The following is a 7,866-nucleotide window of genomic DNA, read 5'->3' as shown; positions in this document are numbered from 1 at the left end:
TGAGGTCTGCCAGTATGCTGATGGGCAGGGTGGGTAAGATGGGAAAGATGGGAGGGTAGATTGTGAGGGATCAGAGGAAGAAGTGGACGGGACGGAGGGATCAGAGGTAGAGGTGGACGGGACGGAGGGAGCAGAGGTAGAGGTGGAAGGGAGGGAGAGAGCAGAAGAGGTATCACCAGACATGTTGGAGGGGTCACCGGTAACGGTCACTTGTGGGATCGCTCCAGGAGGGTGTTGGCCGGATGCAGGCTCCAATGTGTTCGGGAATGTTCTGTGTGAATGAAAACAAAAAGGAAAAAAACAATTAAAATTTGTTCATGAAATTTTCAATAACATGCTGTTTGAGAAAAAATTATAGACAATTAAAAACATTCCAAAAAACAAATCGTTTCCTTACCGTCTTGGCAGCATAGTGCTTCTAAGGAACGCAAGGGCTCTGGCATATCGGTACTGGGAGCCCTTGCGTCCTGCCGATCCACTTGGAGCCTCCATTTCCAAGTTGTAGTCCCTCCTGAAGCGATCACGTAGTGACCGCCACCGTATTATCAGACGACGCACTGAAAATAAAATAGAAGCACAAGGTTAGCCTTTGAATAGGGAATTTGAGAACATTGATTTTTGAAGTAGATTACTTACCTGTTTTTGATTTTGCCCTTTCATTGAGATTCTCCCATCCATCTTCGACTTCGGAGGCAACCTCTTCCCAGAGCCGTCGGGTGATGACAGAATCAGCATGGCGGTGGTCTTGCATGTCCCACAACGGCTGCCGTTCATGGACGAGGTTGATGAGGAGTTCCACGTCTATACCGCGCCCCCCCCCCCATCAGATTCCTCGTCCTGCTGCCGTTGTGAAACCTGTGGCAAGGAAAAAAAAAAAAAAAAAAAAATTAAAAATCTGTATTTTAGGTATAATGCATTTGAAAAATTTAATGGAACCAAATATGTTCTAGAAAAAATACTTACATGCCGTCGACCACCGCCGCGCCCTCGACGACCCCGGGAGCCCCTGGGAGGAACTCTATGACGGACAGGCAGTGCAACCTGAAAAAATGAAAAAATACATTACTGATATGTGTAGTTCTACTTTTAAATATGTGGCATGATATGGTAATGATAGCAACTTTTAAGTTTTGTTGTGTAAATTGGTCCTGCGTGTCTGGTGTAATGGTCATGATGTCATTGTTGTGGATACACTTACATCCTGCGAGCCTTCTCCACTATTTTCTCCACCCTGTCCTGCTTCTGGCGCCCCCGCTTCGGCTGCAGCTTCCTCCTATATCCAACATAAAAAACTGTTAGTACTAGTTGATTAATTCAACATATTCCTAAATAAAAAAAAAATAATTAACTTGAACATTTCACCTCCATTCGCTGATGTCTCTCTGGGGGGCTGTCCTCAGAAGACATTCTTGCTGCTGCCTGGCTTGCTGCCGCTGCGAGGTACTGGCTTGCTGCCGCTGCGAGGTGCTGGCTTGCTGCCGCTGCGAGGTGCTGGCTTGCTGCCGCTGCGAGGTGCTGGCTTGCTGCCGCTGTTAGTCAGATCTATTGGAGAAAAAAAAATACACATTAAAAAATTAAACAGCTTTGGAACACTCACCTGTTCAGTTGGGATGAACATATACTTACATAAGTAATGAAGTTGGGCGTCTGCCTGGCTTGCTGCCGCTGCGAGGTGCTGGCTTGCTGCCGCTGCGAGGTGCTGGCTTGCTGCCGCTGCGAGGTGCTGGCTTGCTGCCGCTGCGAGGTGCTGGCTTGCTGCCGCTGGTAGTCAGATCTATTGGAGAAAAAAAAATACACATTAAAAAATTAAACAGCTTTGGAACACTCACCTGTTCAGTTGGGATGAACATATACTTACATAAGTAATGAAGTTGGGCGTCTGCCTGGCTTGCTGCCGCTGCGAGGTGCTGGCTTGCTGCCGCTGCGAGGTGCTGGCTTGCTGCCGCTGCGAGGTGCTGGCTTGCTGCCGCTGCGAGGTGCTGGCTTGCTGCCGCTGCGAGGTGCTGGCTTGCTGCCGCTGGTAGTCAGATCTATTGGAGAAAAAAAAATACACATTAAAAAATTAAACAGCTTTGGAACACTCACCTGTTCAGTTGGGATGAACATATACTTACATAAGTAATGAAGTTGGGCGTCTGCCTGGCTTGCTGCCGCTGCGAGGTGCTGGCTTGCTGCCGCTGCGAGGTGCTGGCTTGCTGCCGCTGCGAGGTGCTGGCTTGCTGCCGCTGCGAGGTGCTGGCTTGCTGCCGCTGGTAGTCAGATCTATTGGAGAAAAAAAAATACACATTAAAAAATTAAACAGCTTTGGAACACTCACCTGTTCAGTTGGGATGAACATATACTTACATAAGTAATGAAGTTGGGCGTCTGCCTGGCTTGCTGCCGCTGCGAGGTGCTGGCTTGCTGCCGCTGCGAGGTGCTGGCTTGCTGCCGCTGCGAGGTGCTGGCTTGCTGCCGCTGCGAGGTGCTGGCTTGCTGCCGCTGGTAGTCAGATCTATTGGAGAAAAAAAAATACACATTAAAAAATTAAACAGCTTTGGAACACTCACCTGTTCAGTTGGGATGAACATATACTTACATAAGTAATGAAGTTGGGCGTCTGCCTGGCTTGCTGCCGCTGCGAGGTGCTGGCTTGCTGCCGCTGCGAGGTGCTGGCTTGCTGCCGCTGCGAGGTGCTGGCTTGCTGCCGCTGCGAGGTGCTGGCTTGCTGCCGCTGGTAGTCAGATCTATTGGAGAAAAAAAAATACACATTAAAAAATTAAACAGCTTTGGAACACTCACCTGTTCAGTTGGGATGAACATATACTTACATAAGTAATGAAGTTGGGCGTCTGCCTGGCTTGCTGCCGCTGCGAGGTGCTGGCTTGCTGCCGCTGCGAGGTGCTGGCTTGCTGCCGCTGCGAGGTGCTGGCTTGCTGCCGCTGCGAGGTGCTGGCTTGCTGCCGCTGCGAGGTGCTGGCTTGCTGCCGCTGGTAGTCAGATCTATTGGAGAAAAAAAAATACACATTAAAAAATTAAACAGCTTTGGAACACTCACCTGTTCAGTTGGGATGAACATATACTTACATAAGTAATGAAGTTGGGCGTCTGCCTGGCTTGCTGCCGCTGCGAGGTGCTGGCTTGCTGCCGCTGCGAGGTGCTGGCTTGCTGCCGCTGCGAGGTGCTGGCTTGCTGCTGGGAGTTAGATCTATTGGAGAAAAAAAAAAAAAATTACTACCACACCTTACCCCACCTCCCATGACCAAACAGGCCCCACCCTCCCCCACCTCCCATGACCAAACAGCAACCATGAACAAACAGCCCCCAACCTAACCCACCTCCCATTGCCAAATAATAGCCCCCACCTCCCATAACCAAACAATAGCCCCCACCTCCCACAACCAAACAATAGCCCTCACCTCCCATGACCAAACACCACCCACCCTACAAAACACAACAAATTGAACCAACCATTTCTTACCAAATTATAAAAATAAAAATTATTAGCTAAAGGCGCAAAATAAAACAAGAAAACCAAATTGAAGTACATTTTTATTACATATTTTTTTGGTTTCGATTTTTTGGAAATTATAAATCATAAAAAGGAGCATTATAGCTCTCTATTTAAGATTTAAAAATAGAAAAAGGAAAAAAACAAAAAAAAAAAAAAAAAAAAATATGGGCACAATGGGGCGATGAGACTCACCAAGGAATTTCCTCCAAGATTCTCCAGCTCCAGCTTCTTGGTTCTTTCTTCAGCTTCTATCTTCTTCTTTTCAGGGATTCAAGGCTTGTCAGCAGGTCAGAAGGCATTGTTTGCTGCTTTAAATTACAGCATTTATATACCTTTGGAGATAAGGGGCATGGACAACAAGATTTGTTGCATTCTGGGCATGCGCAGTTAAAAATAGCGGAATCCTGCAGCGGATTCCGTTGTAAAGCAATTTACAACGGAATCCGCTAACATAGGGACCCATTCTAATTTATAGCGGATCCAACGGAATCCGCTGCTCGGCGTCATTTTGACGCAAGCAATTAACGTGACAATCAGCGTTGCTTCCGCTCGGCGGAAGCAACGGAGCTTCGCCCAGCGGAAGCAACGCAGGTACTTTTGGCACCATCCGTCATCCATTGAAGTCTATGGGAAACAGCGGAATCCGTTAACGGATTCCGCTGTTTTCCAAAAGGGCGGATGGCGCCAAAAGAGAAACAACGCAAGTGTGAAAGTACCCTAAGTCACAACGGATAGTAATGCAAAATCACTCTTTATTGGTCCGTATTAAGAAAAAAAATGTTTTCATAAGCATATATGTTTTTGTCCAAAACAAGTTACAAATGACGTTTCGGCCTGAGCCTTCGTCAGATTGGACTTATCTGCATGTAATCATGAAAAATGACAATAATCAGTATCACATAAGAGTGAGAGAACAATAACATAAACTCGAACAATGTAGAGGTACAATTGGGATGCAGCAAAAAAATTGCAACACAGCAAGAAATGAAACACATGATACAAATGTCATAATGCAGTACAAGGACAATATAGTAATGACAAATATGGGGTCAGAGTAGACTTAGACAGCTCTGGTACGAAAGAGATGTCAATAATAAAGTAACATGTGCAGTAGGTGTAGAGCTTCAGTGTGCAAGGCAGAGCTAATGGGTAGACCGACCATAGAAAAAGAATGGAGAAAAAGTGGAGAAAAAGTGGAGAATAAGTGGAGAAAAAGTGGAGAATAAGTGGAGAAAAAAGTGGAGAAAAAAGTGGAGAAAAAGTGGAGAAAAAGTGGAGAAAAAGTGGAGAATAAGTGGAGAAAAAAGTGGAGAAAAAGTGGAGAATAAGTGGAGCAAAAGTGGAGAATAAGTGGAGAAAAAAAGTGGAGAAAAAAGTGGAGAAAAAGTGGAGAAAAAGTGGAGAATAAGTGGAGAAAAAGTGGAGAAAAAGTGGAGAAAAAAGTGGAGAAAAAGTGGAGCAAAAGTGGAGAAAAAGTGGAGAAAAAAATGGAGAAAAAGTGGAGAAAAAGTGGAGAAAAAGTGGAGAAAAAGTGGAGAAAAAGTGGAGAAAAAAGTGGAGAAAAAGTGGAGAAAAAGTGGAGAATAAGTGGAGAAAAAAGTGAAGAAAAAAGTGGAGAAAAAGTGGAGAAAAAGTGGAGAAAAAGTGGAGAAAAAGTGGAGAAAAAGTGGAGAATAAGTGGAGAAAAAAGTGGAGAAAAAGTGGAGAAAAAAGTGGAGAAAAAAGTGGAGAAAAAGTGGAGAAAAAGTGGAGAAAAAGTGGAGAATAAGTGGAGAAAAAGTGGAGAATAAGTGGAGAATAAGTGGAGAAAAAAGTGGAGAAAAAGTGGAGAAAAAAGTGGAGAAAAAGTGGAGAAAAAGTGGAGCAAAAGTGGAGAAAAAGTGGAGAAAAAAATGGAGAAAAAGTGGAGAAAAAGTGGAGAAAAAGTGGAGAAAAAGTGGAGAAAAAAATGGAGAAAAAGTGGAGAAAAAGTGGAGAAAAAGTGGAGAAAAAGTGGGGAAAAAAGTGGAGAAAAAAGTGGAGAAAAAGTGGAGAATAAGTGGAGAATAAGTGCAGAATAAGTGGAGAAAAAGTGGAGAAAAAGTGGAGAATAAGTGGAGAAAAAAGTGGAGAAAAAAGTGGAGAAAAAAGTGGAGAAAAAGTGGAGAATAAGTGGAGAAAAAGTGGAGAAAAAGTGGAGAATAAGTGGAGAAAAAAGTGGAGAAAAAGTGGAGAATAAGTGGAGCACCCTTTGGTGCCTTTCATGTGGCACTAAGGGGTGCTTAGCTTTGTATTTAGCCAAAAAAATGGAAAAAAAAATGACGTAGGGTTCCCCCTAGTTTTGTAGCCAGCTAGGGTTAAGCAGACGGCTGCAGCCTGCAGACCACAGCTGGCAACCTCACCTTGGCTGGTAATCCAAAACTGAGGGCACCCCACGCTGTTATTTTAAATTAAATAAATAATTTAAAAAAAAAACACGTAGGGGTCCCCCAAAATTGGATCACCAGCCAAGGTAAAGCAGACAGCTGGGGCCTGATATTCTCAGACTAGGGAGGTCCATGGTTATTGGACTCTCCCCAGCCTAAAAATAGCAGGCTGCAGCCGCCCCAGAAGTGGCGCATCCATTAGATGCGCCAATCCTGGTGCTTCGCCCCAGCTCATCCCGCGCCCTGGTGCGGTGGCAAACGGGGTAATATATGGGGTTAATACCAGATGTGTAATGTCACCTGGCATCAAGCCCTGGGGTTGGTGAGGTCAGGCGTCTATCAGATACCCGACATCACCAACCCAGTCAGTAATAAAAAAAAATAGACGACAAACACATTTTTATTTGAAAAAACACTCCCCAAAACATTCCCTCTTTAACCAATTTATTAGAATGAAAAACAAATCCAGGTCTGGTGTAATCCAAGGGGTTGCCATGACGATCCACACTGTCCCAGTCAATGAAGAGCAGAATGTTCCCCATTGGCTGGGAGAGCAATGCAGTGACCTGAGCTAACATCAATGGGTCAGCCCAGGTCACTGCAGGGCATGACAAGTGCTGCTGTCAGTGAGGTACATTACCTGCGCTGATCTCCAGCACACTGACAGCCCCTGTCACTGAGCTCAATGACCGTCCGGCGCCTTCACACCAAGTATCGCGAGAGGTCCGTGACGTCACCGCTAGTCAGTCTCGGGTCGGAAGCGAGAAGTGATGTGACAAGCGGCGGCCATGGAGGACAGTGACAGCGCTGAGGTCGGGATGGCGGGACTTCATCACCGCAGGTAAGCCGAGCGGGGGTGTGTGTGTGTGTGTGTGTGTGTCTGTGTGTGTGTGTGTGTGTGTGTGTGTGTGTGTGTATGTATGTGTGTGTGTGTATGTGTACATGCCGCAGGCAGGAGGGGGCGGAGCGAGCTGAGCGGGGAAGTGTGGGCTTCCTGCACGTAACTAAGATAAACATCGGGTTACTAACCAAAGCGCTTTGCTTGGATACCCGATGTTTATCTTGGTTACCAGCTTGTGGCAGGCTGCCAGCGATGGCTCCTGCACACTGTAGCTGTAAAAAGCCCTGCTTTTTGCTGCTAGAACCGTTCTCGAACGTATCTAGAACTATCGAGCTTTTGCAAAAAGCTCGAGTTCTAGTTCGATCTCGAACAGCCCCAAAAATCACTCGAGCTTAGAACTGGAGAACCTCGAACCGCGAACCGCAAACCGCGCTCAACTCTAGTCGTGTTAATGTAGCCTTATTCTGATCTGCCATTTATAAACAGCAGGCAGAAATAAGTGACTAGCGCCCCCCAGCGTCAGAAAATCTCCGGGGTTTCAGGGGTAGCTGAGACCCTGGAGATCATGATTCAGGACGTTTTTTCCGGTCCCCACTCACGTGATCACAGGTATACACCGTATACCGATGATCACGTTATAGTAAATGACAGCGTCTGTAAAAAAATATTTATCTCCCATCTGGCATAAACAAACATGATAAATCTCCTCCCCGGTCCCCCGGTGTCGCCAAAGTGCCCCCCCTGACCCCCTCCCAGAAATCCAAGATGGCCGCGCGCACAGCAGCGCGCCGGCCGCATTCACCCTACTCCTCTGATTTCTGTCGCATGTGCCATGACACATGCGACAGAAAACTCCTCCCCAGGCCCTGCCAGGTCACCCGCTATAACCCCACCGGTGTAACCCGGTGTCCCACGGTACCTGTGCAGCGTTGATCCCCCGTGGCCCTCTCCTTCACAATAGATGCCGCCGCATGCACAGAGCGGCTGTCAGCTCCGCTTCCTGTGTTCAGACACAGTGAGTGGTGGTTATGTATCTGTAAGCTAAATGGGCGGCACGGTGGCTCAGTGATTAGCACTGCAGTCTTGCAGCGCTGAGGTCCTGGGTTCAATTCCTACCTAGGACACCA

At 46.8% G+C, this 7,866-nt stretch overlaps 1 long non-coding RNA gene across 1 annotated transcript; it reads right to left on the bottom strand.

The window, feature by feature from the left end:
• Positions 1 to 815: 815 nt before the first annotated feature.
• Positions 816 to 1,387, bottom strand: LOC142295166 (uncharacterized). Its single transcript, XR_012751387.1, has 4 exons — positions 1,363 to 1,387; positions 1,199 to 1,273; positions 964 to 1,041; positions 816 to 855 (listed from the first exon to the last, which is right to left on the bottom strand). It is a non-coding gene; the product is annotated as an uncharacterized LOC142295166 (long non-coding RNA).
• Positions 1,388 to 7,866: the final 6,479 nt, after the last annotated feature.

Source organism: Anomaloglossus baeobatrachus, chromosome 3 (assembly GCF_048569485.1).
Source record: "Anomaloglossus baeobatrachus isolate aAnoBae1 chromosome 3, aAnoBae1.hap1, whole genome shotgun sequence".
Lineage (NCBI taxonomy): Eukaryota > Metazoa > Chordata > Amphibia > Anura > Aromobatidae > Anomaloglossus > Anomaloglossus baeobatrachus.
Note: the sequence above shows the minus strand (reverse complement) of the source record. Positions and strands in the feature narration are given on the sequence as shown.